Here is an 18132-nt window from a genome sequence, read left to right as displayed (position 1 = left end):
AAACACTGGGACAAATTTGACCCTCAGACTTTGAAGAAGCCGTGCCTGGTTTTCTTTTTCTTAGAGATTTGGCCTAAATATACATTAGAATATGGGGAGACTTGGCCTTCTGAGGGAAGTTTTAATTACAATACTATCATGCAGCTAGACCTGTTTTCCAGACAGGAGGACAAATGGTCGGAAGTTCCATATGTTTAGGCTATTTTTGCCGAGGGACAATCCAGATCTTGGTAAAATATGTAGCGTTGACCCGGTTCTTTTGGCCGTGATCGCTTGCCTCCCTCCTCCAAAGGGGACTCCTCCTATGGGGATTCCTTCTAGAGAGAGTCTCCTTAAGGAGACCGCTCCTAAAGAGACTCCTCCAAAGGACTCCTCCAAAGGAACCTCCTCTCCTGAGGATGTCCCTTCAACAAACACCCATCTCCTAATCCACCGATAAACAGAAATACCTGAGGCTGAGGTATCTGAAGGAAAAACATGGCACTTTTAAAAACCAAGCAGCTAATTCTCAAGCCAGACCCCTTACTCCATTGCTCTAATTCTAAGTCCTGCGGGGACCACTCGAAGTTGGATTCATTATAAAGGAAATCACCTTTAGATTGGAGTTCTAGAGTACTAACGTTCCAAATAAGCCTACTTTTAAAGTCATGTTATCTCTGTTACAGAATTTGTCAAGAAAGTAGCTTAGATTAAATATCTAGTTATTTCAAATAACAAAATGCCAAGGTGTTAATTATTAGGTAGGTCTAAATCTATTTCTAGCTTCTTGTCACAGGAATGTTAAGAGAGAAAGTAAGATCAGTTAATAAGTATATCTTACATTTTATTGCAAAAGCCTATTTTATTACAAAAGCCTACAAAAGCTTTTAAAGATTACCAAATATATTCCTGGATTTGCCAATGGAAGTGCTAATTGCTTGCTTTTGGTTGTCAGTAAAAATTAAGGTTCTGAAGGTTATGGATTCTAACATGGAAGAAAATGGTGTGTGTTTTCAAGGAAGGTATAAGGTATGGAAATACATTTTTGAAGGTACTGAAAGAAAGCAGTTTGTCCTAAAGATGGTTATTTCTGAATAAGTAAAAAGAGACAAACTAAGAGGAACTGGGAAAGTTGTAGGTTTGTGAGAAGTTTTGAGAGTTATTAACCAAGTAAATTTAAATCTCAAAAGTAAGCTGATACAAAATAAAAGTTAAGTTTTCTCTCTCTACTAAGATAAAGTTTATTAGACTATTGGTCTGTTACTGACATTATGAAAAAGTTTTCTACCTAAAATAGCAAAGATTATATATGTCACCAAAATAATTTTCTATGTTTTGTATTTTCTCAGTCAGGTCCTTGGTTACTCAAAAATTAAATCTAAAAACTAAGTTTTGAAATAGTTAAGTAAACTTCTATATTGTAGAACTGCTAGAGTTCATGTGCCTTCTTTGGTATCAGCTATAGGCCAATATAAGGAAGCTTCGCATAATGTTTTCCCCTAACTGGCAGGGAATTCTAATGGTTCTGACCCACAGTTACATCGCTGATTAAGAGGCTCAGATCCTAGAGAAGGCCAGGAATTTGTTTAAATGTCTTTAACAACCAAGACAGAAAAATGAGGAATAAAGGAACAGTGAGACCAGAGGATGAGACCAGAGACAGGCCAGACTTTTGGCCACAGTTATAGACAATCCAGGGCTGAAGCCACCTCAAATCACCCAAAAGCCCCAGAAGAGGAAATGCCAGATAAAGGAGCTTGCTTTGGATGTAGAAGCCCAGACCACTGGAATAAGGAGTGCCCTAGTCCTCCAAAACAGCCGTGCCCCCTGTACAGACTAAAGGGCACTACAGGAGAGAGTACCCCTTGTTCTGAAGGGAGAAGGGATCAACCCCCTCCCCAAAAATGGCTGTCATCACTGTTGGGCCTGAAGTTCCCAGCAGCTGCCGAGCTAGTCTCAAACTGCGGGTGACCCTAACGTGGCAGGTAAGCCTATTAATTTCCTAATTGATATAGAAGCCATTTATTCTGTCTCAACTGCTCACTCTGGACCTTTTTCCTCTGAAAACTGCTTGGTTGTAAACATAAAGGCAGCCCCCAGATTTGGGCTCATTTTACTCAGCCGATTTCTTATCATTGGTCTATACCTTAAAGAAAATGTAAAAGAAACAAATTAAACTTAAAAAGGACTCTGAAACTATTAAGTAAGGAACTAGACTGCGTAGCACACAGCTGGCCAGCTTGCCTCCGGGCCACAGCTGCAGCTGCCCTCCTCATTCCTGAAGCCACCAAGCTCACGATGGGACAGGACTTAACCATCTTTGCCCTCCATCATATTCAAGGACTTTTAAATACTAATAATGATGGGGAAACTGAACCTAAAGTGGTTCCCTGCCACGTGAAACTGACCTAAAATGGTGACCTGATCAGAGAGAGAGGTCCCCAGCCTAAGCCCCAGCCCACTTCCGCATAACCCCCTCCAAGCCACACCCCGAGCCAATCACCATACGACACCTACCCCTTCCCCAACTCAAGGAAGTCCCCAACCCGTAAAAACCTGCTCAAAACCTTGCTAGGGGCTCAGTCTTTTGGGAAGGATCCCGCTGAGCCTGCTGGCGTAGTAAAACTGACTCTCCTAACTCTCTGAGTGCTGCTTCGGTTGTTTCTGGTCTTGGATTCTGCAACAATAATAGTCACTGGCTTGCTGATAGCCATCTCCTAAGGTATCAGGCCCTGTTGTTAGAAAGTCCGGTAATCCAAATATAGACCTGCTCCACACTTAATCCTGCTGCATTCCTCCCAGAGATGGAGAAAAAATTAATTGCCAACAAGTTTTAATACAGACCTACACTGCTAGAGCAGATTTATAAAAAACACCTCTAGACAACCCAGATTGGACTCTTCACTGATGAGAGCTCTTTTATAGAAAACAACATACAAAAGGCTGCTGTAGTTACTCTATATAATATGTTAGAAAATACAAGCCTTCCCTCTGGGGCAGCACACTACTAGCTAAGCTAATAACTCTCACCCAAATACTAGAAAAGAGTAAAGAAAAAAGAGCCGTAACTCTGGCTAATCAATGGGTTAGTTTCACTGGCAGCTCCAACCAGTGCTTTAATTTACCTCACAGGCTACCCATGCCATGAGGCAAGAGTTAGGACAGGTCAGAAAAACAGTTCTCAAAAACAGAGCTGCCATAGATTATCTACTTCTCATCAAGGATATGAAAAGTTTAAAAGGTTATGCTGTTTCAATCTCTCTGATAATTCACAGTTAATTAAAGATAAAGTTCAACAAATTCATAATATAGTTTCCAATATTAAACTAAAAACAAGGTTCTTTACCTTCCTTACTTCCTGGCTTCCCAGTTTAGCGGGACTTAAGGAAACTTTTCTCATTTTTCTTTTATCCATTATAATAGGTATTACCTCATGCTGTTGCCTACAATGTGTGTCAGCTTATCAGTGGGTGCACTGGTTGGCTATAATGGCCTACAAGACAAAATCCTTACCTGGATTTGTTCATCTACCGGGGACCCTTAGATAGACCTCTGGACAAGTTCTAGCTGCCGGTCTCTCCCTACTATGCCCCTCGTCAGCCTGAAGTAGCCAGAGTGGTCATCACCCCTGTTCCCTAACAGCAGTGAGGGTTACATCTTCAGAGGGGGAATTGAGACAGTTAGATGATTGCTAGGTAGACAGGGGGATCCCTGGTGAAATAAACAAAAAAACAGCCATATCCTGAAATTCCAGGTTCTGGAATGTCTCCTTCACTCCAGGACAAAGATGAGACCGCGCCTTGAGGTTAATAAATTATCTCAAATCCCTTCTGGACGGACAAAGGAGCAGATCTGATAGATAGGAATGGGTTAGTTCGTTAATCCCTTCAGGATGGGCAAACAGGACAAACCTGATAGATAAATTCAATTAGAAGGCTCCAGCCCCCTTCCACAAACAGGCAAGGGAACGTATAAAAGTAAGAGTTTTTGCCTCAGTCACTGGGCAACTGGTTGGGACCCCCACGCTGCAACCTCTTCTCCTGCCTCCAATAAACTCTTCCTTTACAGCTTTTTGCCTCTCCCTGGTCCGTGTGTCCATTCTTCGGTCTCACGAGACACCATCCCGACCCACACCCAGACACTGCTGGCAGATCCAACATCATTTACATCATCTGGGGACACACAGAAAACTATTCCTACATCAATAATATTTTAGTCTCTGCAACTGTTAGCCCTTGTTATGATACTTTAAATTTTATTTTTCATTTTTCACTGCCAGCTGATTAATACTGCCATAAAAGAAGGCTATTAATTTTCATTATTTATTATACTGGTATATTCTGCTATGATACAAGGATATCTTATAAATTTTAAATATAATTCATAAATATTAAATATGACTAGTAGCTTTTCTTCTGAAATATTTTAAAACATTTTATAAAAGATTTTTCTAAGTATATAACAATATGTATATGAAATTAAAAATAATCTTATTTCCAATAATTATATTATTTCATTTTCTTGTATTACATTAGGCTTAACTTCAAAAACAATTTAATTTGTAGAGCTGGTTTTGTAACAATATTATGCAAATTAGTATTGGTTTGTAGTAATCCTTACATAATATTTATGTTCTATTCTATTATTTTTTTACATAGCCTATTGTTTAATTAGAAAGGGCTGCTGAGTTTTACCAATCCTGTTCCAGTACAAGTGATGTGAATATATTAATTCAGTTTAATTTGTCCCTGAAAAAATTACAGTGGTACCTTGGTTTTCAAACGTAATCCATTCCAGAAGACCATTCAAGTTCTGAAACTTTCGAAAACCGAGGCATAGTTTCCCCATAGAAAATAATGCAAAATAGATTAATCCATTCCAGACCTTTAAAATCAACCCCTAAAACTGCAAATTTACCATGAATTTTACTATCTAATGATACCATAGATCCATAAAAGTTACAGTGTTCGTAAACCGAAATGTTCATCAATGGAGACATTCGAAAACCAAGGTACCACTGTATGCTGAGAAATTGCTAACGTTATATAATCATTGGAAAACTTGTGAACATTTTAAAAATTTTGTTCACTTTTTTACTAAATTTTAGGTAACTTATAATATTGATTTTGAGAATTTTTATTGATCCCTGTTTTTTAAGTAGTTTTTATTTTAAGTTGCTAAGGTTTTGGTATGTGTACATTTAATTTTTTTATTTAATTTCAACTAATATGGCTTATGCAGAGGCAATGTAGCCTGCACCTAATTGAATTTATTGAAGTTTTTGAGGGGAGATCAATATATGATCAATTTAATATATTTTTAAAGAAATAAGAGATAAATGTTTCATCTCTGTTTTAGGTCTTTATTTCATACTTATTTACTCATTTTTCAATATTGTATACATATGATAGTGCTTGTTGATTTTATTATTTGCCATTTTCATATTACTCCTTGTTTCCTTTACTATGTAATTCATTAGTACTGACAGATATATATTAAATCTCTATTACTACTGTATTCTGAAGGAACTTATATTTCTAGGCATTTCTCCTTATGAATGTATACCTAGGAGAATTCATGGAAAAGTTTATCACATACGCTATGTTAATTGAATTGTATTATTATTTTGATCTTTAATTCCTCTTCATCTGCTATTAATATTGCATTTTCTTGTATTTTATTTGGCATTTCACAACAATACATTGACTTATTCCTATTCTATTATATTTATTTTATTGTATATACTACAAGACAACCTTAATGTTTATACAGTATTAAGTAGGACTTTTATTTATTTATTTTTGTGAACAGGGTGTTGTACTAACACTGATTTTTAAATAATCTATCTTCTATTCACACTTTCAAAAGTTTTCCTCTCTCAGATTCCAAGATTCTACATGTGTGTTAGGCTGTGTCTGGGTTCTCTAGACACAGACAAGGCTGTGTCTGTGTTTGTCTATCCCTATGCCCATGCAAAATTTTAAAATTAACATAACTTTACATGTGTTGAAATCTGGGAAATCCAGTGCCTCTCTGTGGTGGCTTAGAGATGGATGCAATGTCTTTTTTCCAGTAAAGAGACAGGATTTCCCTTGAATCTGGGGTGGCCATAGAAAACTGACTGAATACAATTCAGAATAAACACAATTGTGGGACCCAACATTAGACATAAAAACCTTGCAGCTTTTACCTTGGTCTCTTTGCAATGCTGTCTCTTGGATGTCTCCCTCTCAGAACACTGCCATAATGATACAAATCCAGGCCATGAGGAGAGCCTTTGTGTAGAGGTACCTGTAGACAACTCCAGCTGAGCTTCCAGCCTTCATTCAGCATCAACTGGCAACAATGTGAACAAGCCCTGACAGACATTCAGCTTCGGTGAGATTTTTTCATTTAACTGCAACTCCATGACAGAACCTCTAAGCAAAACCACCCACCCACCTAAACCCATTCAATCCTGTATAGAGCATATAAAATGTATTATACATGTTGGATTGAGGTTTGCAAAACAAGTTGTTTACTAGTAGGACAGGACTCTGGCCGCACATGTGGGAGACTGATAAGAGTAAAGTGAAATTAAACATGTTTATGTGTAGAGCATATACATGAAAGTAAACATGTTTATGTTTATGTGTGAAACCGAGCATAACAAAATTGAGTGGTAAACATGTTCACCAAAACAATTTCTGGTTATCACCTGAGAGGTAAACAACTCCTGGCAAACAACTTCTGGTTATCACCTAAGAAGTAAGCAAGCCCAAGGAAAAGAGGATAAAAGCAGACCTCCAGAGCAATGCCATGAGTGGTCTGACTGGGCGCCCCAGCTAAGACCCTCTGCGAGGCGCTGAGCGAGACACTCTAGAAGGATCCTACGGGACATTCATCTGGATGATCCGACAGAATCCTCTGTGAGATGCAAGCCGCAATACCCCGGGACTCTCCGAAGTTCTTCCTTGAGAGACCAGCTTGCCTCAGACCATCATAGGCCCAGTCGCCTCTCCCGGACCAGGAAACTTCTCCATCCCGGTTAACTCTGGGACTTGGTTCGTTATTAAATTCTATTCTGTTCTGTATAACCTGTGTTTACCAGAGCTTTGGCCTCTGGAGGGACATTGGCTCCCAAATAAAGCTGTATTACTCACTCTATCTGAACCTGTGTGCCGGGACTTTGTTCCCCACTCGCGTCATGAATACCACACAGGGAGGTAGAGTCCTGCGGAGGGGTCAATGTCCCCTTGACTTTCAGGAAGAGACTGAAATGTGGTGACTGCCCTTCCAGGCGCTTGCAACAAATCCATAGAAAAATGAAAAAAATAATAATAAACTATTCTTTTAAGCCAGTAAACTTTGGAGAGGTTTATTTCACATCAATAGATAACCAGGATGCTCGTTTTCATCACCTTAATTTTCTTTCCTATTTTTTTTTTTCAGTCACTATTAACTTTAGGATTAGCTTATAATTTCATTTTCAAAAATTAGGAATGTGAATGGAATTGACACATTAATTAATTTGGAGAAAATTAAGAGTCCTTATGAAACAAATGGAAAAGAAACAAATTACAAGGCTCTGGGTTTGGAAGAAAGTCAATAAATAAAACTAAAGTACAATCACACATTTATTTGCCTGTCATGCAGGTTTGTTGTTCATCAACCCAATTTTATAACAGGACTCAAAAGAAAATGAAATTTTAGAAATAAATGCTATAAAAATTCAAGCATTTTAAATATATGAGTTTTTAAAGATCTATGTCTTTAACTTAAAAAAAAAACAAACTCCCCCTAGCATTTCATAAAATTTAATGCACAAATACATGTGTATCGCAAAGTGTCAAAATATTATTTTCATATGTTGGAAGATTCAATCCATGCCTCTCTTAAAAATTTAGAACTTGTTTGCTTGTAAGGCTGAGTGCATTTTGGAACAACTTTGTGTTAGCTACAAATAACAATCATTTCAAGCCTTAGCAACCAGACTCTACTTTAGCAGAATCCTTTGAAGAGTCTTTCACTGCCTTGTCTCTCCTCCTACTGGCACCCAGGTCCCTACCATCCCAATTAAAATAATAAGAGAGGGAGGGAGGGAGGGAGGGAAGGAAGGAAGAAAAAAGGAAGGAAGGAAGGAAGGAAAAAACATTTGTTTAAAATGAGGTAGTGCTGTGTGTCATAGTTTAAAAGTATATGAAAGCCAAATGTGCACTTACTCACCTGTTTAACATGCAAGTTTGGGGATACAATCCTTCAGCAAACAACAGGTTTATTGATTATAAGGATTCCAGCACAGCTTTCTTGCCAATATATGCTGTTTTGTGAAGAAAAAGAGAAAAAAAAAAGTGATTTGGAAATGAGCCACCTTTATTTTAAGTTCCCCAGTCAACATGTTGCCACAGCAACCAAAGTTCTTGCTATCCGGGAAGAGACAGATGTCTTTGCTTCAATCAGGATGCAAAGCTAAGAAGGAAAAAGAAAAAAAGCAATGAAAATTCATCATTTCATTATTTGAAGTGTGAATTGCTCTGAGTTGGCTTTGAGCCATAGTTCCTATCCACAGGATCCTTTAACATGTATTCAAGTCCCTCAATATTGCAATACTTCATTTCCATTAATTAAATAATTGCATCCAACATTATCTCATGATTCAGTTGAATCCATTCATTGTCAAAACCAGTCATTATTCAATTTAAAGTAGTTTATATTATTATGCAGTGCATTGACAAACATGATGTTTAACTTTACTTAATAGGCAGGGTTGTGTCCAGAGAAGGAAAAGATGGGGACTATGAAAGGAAAACAGAAAGAGGACCAGAAAGTGCCTACATTTTTAGTTAAACACAGTTATTTGGCTATATATGCTTTTTCCTTCTCATCCCAGAAGCTTCACTAAAGTAAAGTACAGCAACTGATGAATGTTTAAACTGACAAGGACAAAAAAATAGAGATAACAGTAGACAAGATATTATAACAAATTTTTGAAGATGGAAAATAAATAGAATAGTAAGTGAATTAACAGAATAGAGGAAGTTTCCATCAATCTGTCTGGACAGGAAAATATAGAAGAGCAGTGAGCAAATTTAGATAGAATTGCAGGTAAACTCAGGTTCAAGGTCTACAGAAGGCAGAGTGTTAAAACAGAAAACCAGGAGGTTGGTTAAAAATCCTGGTTCAAGACGTCAGAGCTTTCAGACTCTTCACTGACTGTGTGTACATGGGAATAGAGGTAGGGAGACTAAGATAACAGATAAAGTTGAGAGGGAGGGGTGGCCCAGGTCTCAAAGTAGGAACCTTAATAAAAAGTTTACATACTACATACTACACTCTACAATTTTGTTTAATTTAGTGTTTGCATTTTTTAATTAGTAGACTTTATTTTTCAGGATAGTTTTACATGTACAGAAAACTTGAGCAGATAATGCAGAGTTCCTACATACCTCCTCTCCCCTAAATACTATTTCCCCTTTTCTTAACATTTTGTTTATATGGTACATTTGTTACAATTGCTAACCCAACATTGATACCGTATTATTAGCTACAAAACATAGTTTACATCTTCTCATTCTTTATGTTGTACTATTTATTCTATGGGTTTGACAAATGCATAATGTCATGTATCTACCATTAAAATATCATTCAGAATAGTTTCGCTACTCTAAATGTCCCCCTATTTATTCCTCTTCCTACTCCACCTGAACTGCTGCCAACCACTGATGTGTTTGTCTCTCTAGTGTTGCCTTAACCAGAAAATGTCATACCATTGGAACAGTACATTATGTAGCCTTTCGTACTGGCTTTGTTCACCTAACAATATATATTGTTAAGGCCAAGCAGATGGACGGAGTGAAAATATACATGTTGATACTAGAAGAAGAATTTAAGGAAGATAATATTACAATTTTGGATACTGGTTTAAGCCAGTATTATCCCACACAAGTGGAGTAGAGGCCCACAACAGGTCAGGACAAGGAACTTGATTAATTCTGTCACTGCATGTATCACTTACACACGTCTCAGCTACTCTATTTAATTATTTAAATTTTCTCTATTGTAAAGAAAATGAATGTTACTGATCCAGCATCAAGATAAATACTTCAGATTTTCCAGTTGTTCAAATGTATTTTCTCATCTGGTTTTCACAAGCTACATTATCCAAGGAAAAATCTCAGGTAGGGGTGTCACCACAACCATGGAGAAGATCAGCATCTTAAGGTGCACCAAAGAGTTGGGTCTTATCCATGAGCCTCATGTTCTTAATAACTGAGCTGAAGAGCACAAACGTTCATTTCAACATGGTAGAACATGTTTCTTGGAAATATATAATGTTTTAGATGACTAGTTTCTTCACATAAAAAGCACAATTCCTTCCTTAAATATTTGAATATTCACTTACTTTTTCATAGCTGATTATATGTAATAAACTGAAAAGTTCATCACAATACACAATAACTTGCATAGCTTCAAAGTTCACAATGCAGTAGATCATCTGCCTTTTAAATATTGGAATGGATCTGTATTTTCATGGAAATAATTAAATTACCATTTGGCTATATTTTATCACATATGGTATACTTAAATATCCAAGCAATATTAGTCACCTGTTTTATATTATGCTTGTATTACTTATTATACAAAATATGTTACATAGATCATACTTTGTTTTGACTATTGAAAAACTATGCCTACGATGTTTAATGCTGTAACTTAGTAATTCCATGGGAGTTCCAGAGTCCCCTTGGGAATTCTTCATATTGACATGACATCCCGAATTTTCAGAATCTACATTTGGATATCTGTAATTTCACTAAAAAATATGTTGAAACCCAAGCAATTATCCCTTTGGCTATTCATCACAGAAGTCTCAGGAGATTAAGCATTTGTATTCCAGGGTTGGAATAATTTACCCTTTGAAAGACGTGTAAGGAAATAAAATAAGCTCAAAATTGCCTTTAGAACTATTACTTTGAAAGGAAATATTACCTACATAGAAGGTAAAACAACTAAATGCCTATTTAACATTTATAACATGTTATGAGCCATATTATTATCTACATAAATAAGGAGTTGAAAGATGTTTCACAAGACTCCCTTGAGTTACAACACTATCTTTCAGCAGAATCCAATGAAAACATGTTCTGGTTTAAAGAATTGCTCCAAGAAAGACTATTCAAGAAATTCCTCTTAAGACACTGGTCAGATAATTGTTATGATCTAGTCTATGGCTCTCAATATGTTTTTTGATCATTCTTAATGAAGATGAATGTGAATGATAATTAATCTGCACAACGTTTGAATTGCCTGGAAACCATTATTGAGTAACTTTTCTGCCTTCTGATTTTCCACAAATTCATCTCAATTTCCTCAAAATCTGTTTTCTCAAAATCTATCATGTGGGAAGATGGAATAGACATATTTTTCCTTATTTCTCCCACTACATACCAGAGAGAGAGAGAGAGAGAGAGAGAGAGAGAGAGAGAGAGAGAGAGAGAGAGAGAAAGCAAGAAAGCAAGCAAGCAAGAAAGAAAGAAAACTAGCATCCTTATATAAAGCAAACGTAAGAAGACTCTAAGACATGTAGAGAGGGCAAAACGGCTAGGGCATTGGGACCCAGGGAATGACAAGATGATGAGTTCCCTGTATTTTTCCCCCTTTATATATTCCAGACATTGACCTGAAGCAGCTGGCAACCAAGAAATTCCAATGGACACGGAGGGGCGGGGGGGGGGGGTACAAGGATGGGCAGCCCACTGAGAGAAACACTCAAACGCTTAGATAATAATAACCATTCTACTCAAGCCAAATACCACAGGGAAATAAAACAAAAAAGTGGCCTGATCCTCATCTCCACCAGCAAAGGCACAATGAAGAGCCTAAATATCCACTGCACCTGGTAGTAATCAGGTGTCCTCCCCTCCATCTGCTGTTCTGGTGGCAGAGGCCACCCTCTATGTGATATCAGTGGAGGGGTGTAGGGAAGCAATGCGGCACCCCTGTCCCTTCAAGTCATTGGGGTGTGAGTGGAGGCCTCACTGTAAGCCAGAACTCCCACCTCTGTTCAGTAGTAAAGAGGATTGCTTTCCTCATGTGTCGTTAGGCTGAGCAGGGAACTTAGATTTCTATTCTCCATGGCAGTAAAGAAACTGCCAGAATAATGTCAAAAAAAAAAAGTTATCAAAAATAGAGGTTAAATAAGATCCAGAGTTTCATAATATAGTACCAGAAACTTCCAAGTTCCATCACAAGTCACTTGCTACACCAAGAACAAATAAGATCTGAAACTGAAGAACAACTATAATCAATAAAGGAAACCACTGAAAAGATAGAGGTATTAGAATGATCTGACAAAAATTCACTTTAAAAAGCAATTGCGACCATGTTTATACCAATTAAAAATTATAACCACTCATCAAAGAAATAGGAAATCTCAGCAAAGAAATAGGAGATATAAAAAAGACCAAATGGAAATTTTGGAACAGAAAAATATACTGACTGAAATAAACTCAATAACAAATGAAGAGGGAAAAATGAAAGAATTAGTGAGGTTGAACATAGAAAATAGCAAATCTGAACAACGGAGAGAAACTAGACTGAAAAAATGAACAGTGAAGGGGGATGGTAGACGGTAAAGGGAGTCAAATATATGGTGATGGAAAGAGAATTGACTCTGGGTGGTGAGCAAACAATGTGATATATATATATATATATATATATATATATATATATATATATATATATATATATGCTGTATTATAGAATTGTACACTTGAAACCTATGTAATTTTGCTAACCATTGTCACCCCAATAAATTCAATTTAAAAAAATGGAACAAAAATAAACAGATGTGCAGTGATCTGTGGGACTGCAACAAAATATCTAACATTTGTGTCATCAGAGTCCTAAAAGGAGAAGATAAGGTGGAAGGGACTGAAAAAGTACTCAAAGAAATATGGCAGAAAGATTTCAAAATTTGACAAGATAAATAAACCTATATATTCAAGAAGCTGAGTGAACCACAAACAGAATAATCCCAAAGAAAACCACACCAAGACACATTATATTCAAACTTCTAAAAATAAAGACAAAGAAAAATCTTGAAAGCAGCGAAAGAAAAACTACACATTATCTATAGGCAAAAAATTATTTGTATTACAGTGGATTTCTTATTAGAAGCAATGGAGGTCAGAAGAAAGTAACACGTTTTCAAGTGCTGAAAGAAATGAACTGTAAACCAAGAATTCTATAGCCAATGTAATATATTTCAGGACTCTAGTGAAAGTCAAGATGCTCTCAAATGAAAGAAAAAACAAACAAACAAACAAACAAACAAACAAATGCATAAACTAAAAGAAATTTTCATCATCAGACCTACCCTACACATCATATTTAAGTTATCTGACTCAGGAGTCCTCTCCAGTATCTTGACTCAGAGTCTACCTATACAGGGGAAAGTTTTTCACCTTTCTCAGTGAGAAGGCACAAAAACTTTAAATATTTTATGCATCGCTATAGAATTGGTTGTATACATTTGTTTAAATTAACCGTAGCATTTTCTAAATGTTGGTTTTATCACTCTTAGTTACTCCTTTAGTATATTCATGAAGTATAATGCTTAATAACCCTTTCTGGTATTGTTACAGATGGCTAGCCAGATGAGATGAATCCCTTGATATATTGCAAATACAAATTCTGAGACTGAGAGCGGACAAAACCAGTTAAACCTTAAAGAGTGTGGTCTCAAATGTCAGCATGAAACACCTGTGCTATAGATTTAAGAACTGGAATGAAAAAACACAAAATATCAGCACTGTTTAATTTTAGGTTTGTGATATGGAATTTATTCATTCATTTTTTTATTTTAATTTTTCATTTAAAACAAGCATTAAATTCTGTAAAGAAAAAAATTAAAACATTGTCAAATATGATAAATATGATCTGATACCCATCCTCAGACTCAGAAGCTAGTGTACATAATAGGTGATGTGTAAATAAGTATTTGGCAGTGCACAATATGAGTTTGGGAAATCTGCCTACAATGTGATAATCTACTTAGGGTGATTCCTCTTCGTCATGGTCACTAAACTAGTTATTCTTTAACTTGTTATTTCAAATCCTTTTCCATCTGTTATTTGTCTTCACTTCTAATATCACTTTCCCTGATAATACCATGAGCTGTCTGTTTTTCCTATAACAATGATAATATTTACTCTATTATCCCTCACAAACATGTATGTGAATGTGTAAATGTCTGTGTAGGTTTGTGTTTGTGATTGTCTACATGTGTATGTATTTGTATGACCATATATGTACTTGTGTGGATATGTGTATGTGTGTGTGCGTCTATGTGTGTATAGTTGTGTATGTCTATTGACTATGTATGTGTTTATGTGTTTATGTGTGCATATTTGTTTTTATTTATCCATCCATCTATCTTCCTTTAAACTTTTATGTCTTATTTACCTACCTAGTTACCTACCTCCTATATACTTATACTCCAAAACAAGAATCACTTCACAACTTTTGAAATATTGTTTCACTTAAATTGAAATGACCACCTGATCACAAATACATGCTCAATACCTAAAATATGCTAGTCACTCTACCAGTTATTGTGAATACACAGTTAAAAATACAGTTTCTGCCCTGAAAAATCTTCTCTTAAAAAAAGTTTTTAGAAAACTGAGAAAATGGATATGTGACTAAAATGTAATTGATTTTAGTCATAAAACCAAAATTATACAAATCCTACCTAAAATTTCTCAACATTTCATTAAACAAAGTCTTAAGTTTCCTTAGTTTTACACATCAGATTCTGATCATCTGACTCAGGTGCTCTTTCCAGCGTCCATTGCCCTTCCTGCTTGAGTTTCTGACATCCAGCTGGTGTTCTAGTGGACCTGCATAATTCACCACTTCATAAATATTCGCTCCTCCTCAATTACTTCAAAAAATTTAACATGCTATTTCTTTTTGGCTTACTCCTTCTCTCTCTTCCAGTGTCAATGCATTTCATCTGAAACCACTTTTCCAAACTGGCACAGGTTCTACATACTAGTAACTTACACCTCCTTAGTCACCTTCCTTTAGATGGTACCTGTCCTCTAACAATGCTCACAATCTGCATAAAGCAGTAAAAAATATACAGCTGACGTGTTAGAGATGTGCCTATCGCTGTGCTAGGCACTGGGCAGACAGCTAGTCACAAAAGGGTACTGCTCCCACCCACACCACACGGAGTTTAAAGCCCAGCAGTAAAAGTGGACTTTTAACAAATTATTTAAAATAAGTACATGGTAGAGTGAGTACTGTGAAAGCAGATACAGAACAGCGTGTAGTAAGTGTGTTTGTGTTATTTATGGGGAAGAGCATTGCTAGATGGCAAATGCTTTGAGAGGAGAGTTCACGTGTCTGTGGCATCTCCGGGGAACCTTGTATACATACGAGGCATTCGAATCATGTTTACTAAATGGCTAAACAGTTTCAAAAATACTTCAAGCAATTGTTGAGTTCATAGTAATAAGAAAATGGAAAGGCTAGTTGTACAACTAGGAGGCTATTCATTCTTTTTAAACCATGTTACAGCAAGAGAATAATGAGGTTCCATAGACTGTTACCCTGTCTTCTTTATTTCAGGCACATTGCTGTTCTTAGACCACGCAAATGACTTAGAAATCAAACGGTGATTTTTGATGATAACAATTGTTTTGTGACTTCAGGAATAAACAGTTTATTCTAAAATCATAAAAATTCTCAGTGAATTAAAAGACTTGACAAGTACACTGAAAGCATTAAAATTGTTCTGGGAGTAGAATAAGCCACACTAATTAAACATCACAACCTTACCAGTGCTTGGGTATCTGTTAGACCAGAAATCTGTCTGGATTCAATCTCAACCAAGAGATTATCCAAGAAAAAGTCCTGCTACTTGGAGACATCATTAGACACCACCCTTTCTGAAAATCTCCAATTTCAACTTAATTATATTGCATTTCATATTTTATCTTAATATTAATACAAAAAAATCTGGTTCAAGCATTCATGTATTTCTAAAACATTTTATACAATCACTGCCTGAATTTAATGAAAATGATTTATAATATCTCTTATTATATAGCTAGACCCAAATAATACTGACGATATAGTAGCAGATGGATAGAGGAATTTAATCACCAGACTAGTAATAATTTGATTTCCCAAATCCAGTGATTAAAAATATGGATGTATTCATTGATAAATTAGATGTGAAGAGAAGATGAAGCCTTAGAGAATAATTATTTTCAAAGGCTGAGTTACTATGTGGCTTCAAGCTAATATGTGCTTCTTACCCACTTTCCCAATGTCTTCTTCTTAGATTATTTCCTTGTATTACATTGAACAATTAAAACACTGGATCTGTACCCTATCCAGCAGATCTTATTATTTAGCCTCAAAGTCTTTTTTTCTGTATATCCAAATTATTGAAGAGAAAAGAAAAAAAAATTGATGGGAAATGAAACATAGCAAGAGATTTAGATTTCATGTTAAAGAAGTAAGTTACTTGAAGTACCTTAGGTACTTCACGGTAAGACAAGGTAAGAAGCTTGTCTTTTTTTATCTTTTTTTCAGGTTTTAAGACTTTATGGTTTTGAAAAAAATGGCAGAAGGCATTCAATACAGAAAAGTGAAAAACATATGGGAAAATATGACTACAAATCTTACCATCTATAAATTACAGTAATTACCTGACTATGAGTAGCATTTCAGGTGTATATCCACACTACTATTTATAAATAGAAGAATATGCAAATAGAAGCACAGATGTATGGATTACAGATGTATGGATGGGTGGATAGATGAATGGATGAGTAAATGGACACAATTTCATAAACCTAGATTTTATTATATTTCCCATTATAGTAAAAAATTAACCTTTAAATTGTATTTAAATTAACAGAAGAAAGAGGAACTTAATTAAAAAGAAAGGAATTCCCAAACTTTAAATGAATGTTCTTACTGCACAAGAGATAGCTTCTTAAATATTATGAAGTTAGAATCATTTTAACTACATGTTGATTTGTACATTATTTTGCTTCCTGTTACAAAATACCAGGTGTGCCAAAACAATGTATACAAGTGGACACTATTGCTCAAGTAGTAGTTCACCGTAATCAGAAGTGTCTGGACGCTGATGGTAACCACTTTGAGCACCTCTTTTAATTGCAGAAGTCAAATGTGACTTGTATTCATATTTGTTATCGGTATATATTGAGTATTACAATTTTAATACAATTTTCCTTTCTTAAAATGTGCATACTTTTTTTGGCACCCTCTATATTAAGATCTTCACACTCTTACTATTCCTTTATCTCATAAAATTTGTTAGTAATGTTCTTATTTTTATATTATCAAGGTATCAAATATTTAGTTTTCTCTTTTTAAACCATAACTCTAACTATTATTTTGTCTATTCTGTTTTTTAATGTATTCAATGCTTACCACCAGCTCCCTTACCATATCTCCTCTGTTTCTGGGAGCTTTATTTGTAGATATCCATTTGATAGTAGATTTCACTTTTAGGTAGTACTAATGGCAATATAACCTAGTTTAAGATGAAGTAGAAAAATACCAACCCTCTATGTCTTAATATCACAAAAGTTTATTTCTTGCTTATACTAAATATTCAATGCATATCATTCAGAGATCCAGTCTGACAGAGGCTCCATGCACCTCAACATAATCATTGTGGAAGAGGGATGAGATAGTAGTGAGTAATGCAGTGACTCCTAAAAGATACATGTCATTTCTACTCATATAGAAAGGGAAGCCCCATCCTAACACATATGCTACTGGAGTAGGACTGGAAAATGATTGTGAGTAGCTCTAAGGATTACCAGTCAAACCTTCTAGTCAACAATATTGGGAACACTCTCCTTGCTGTCAAAATGCACTCAATGGAGACAGCCCACAAATCCCATCCAATCATAGCATCAAGTTTGAGGAGCAAGATCTCTGGATGGAGCATGGTACTCCATCAGGAAATGATTCATGGTTGTCCACATTACATTCAGAAAAGACTTCTTTTGCATTGAAACTTATGAATTAAAAAGACATATTATTTTTGCTCACACACACCCAATTTTAAAAAATGAGAACTATAAATTGTTCTCAAAAAACAGTGAGAAATAGAAA

The 18132-nt window shown here is 35.8% G+C and overlaps 1 long non-coding RNA gene across 1 annotated transcript in view; it reads right to left on the bottom strand.

The window, feature by feature from the left end:
* Positions 1-18132, bottom strand: part of LOC141571291 (uncharacterized) — a 203734-nt gene that overhangs the window by 85445 nt on the left and 100157 nt on the right. Inside the window, exons 2-3 of the long non-coding RNA XR_012496051.1 lie at positions 8185-8278; positions 6170-6337 (exon numbers count right to left, since the gene is read on the bottom strand). This is a non-coding gene — a long non-coding RNA (uncharacterized LOC141571291). The remainder of the gene's footprint in view (positions 1-6169; positions 6338-8184; positions 8279-18132) is intronic.

Source organism: Rhinolophus sinicus, linkage group LG04, assembly GCF_036562045.2.
Source record: "Rhinolophus sinicus isolate RSC01 linkage group LG04, ASM3656204v1, whole genome shotgun sequence".
Taxonomy (NCBI): domain Eukaryota; kingdom Metazoa; phylum Chordata; class Mammalia; order Chiroptera; family Rhinolophidae; genus Rhinolophus; species Rhinolophus sinicus.
This window is presented reverse-complemented; position numbering and strand designations above follow the sequence as displayed.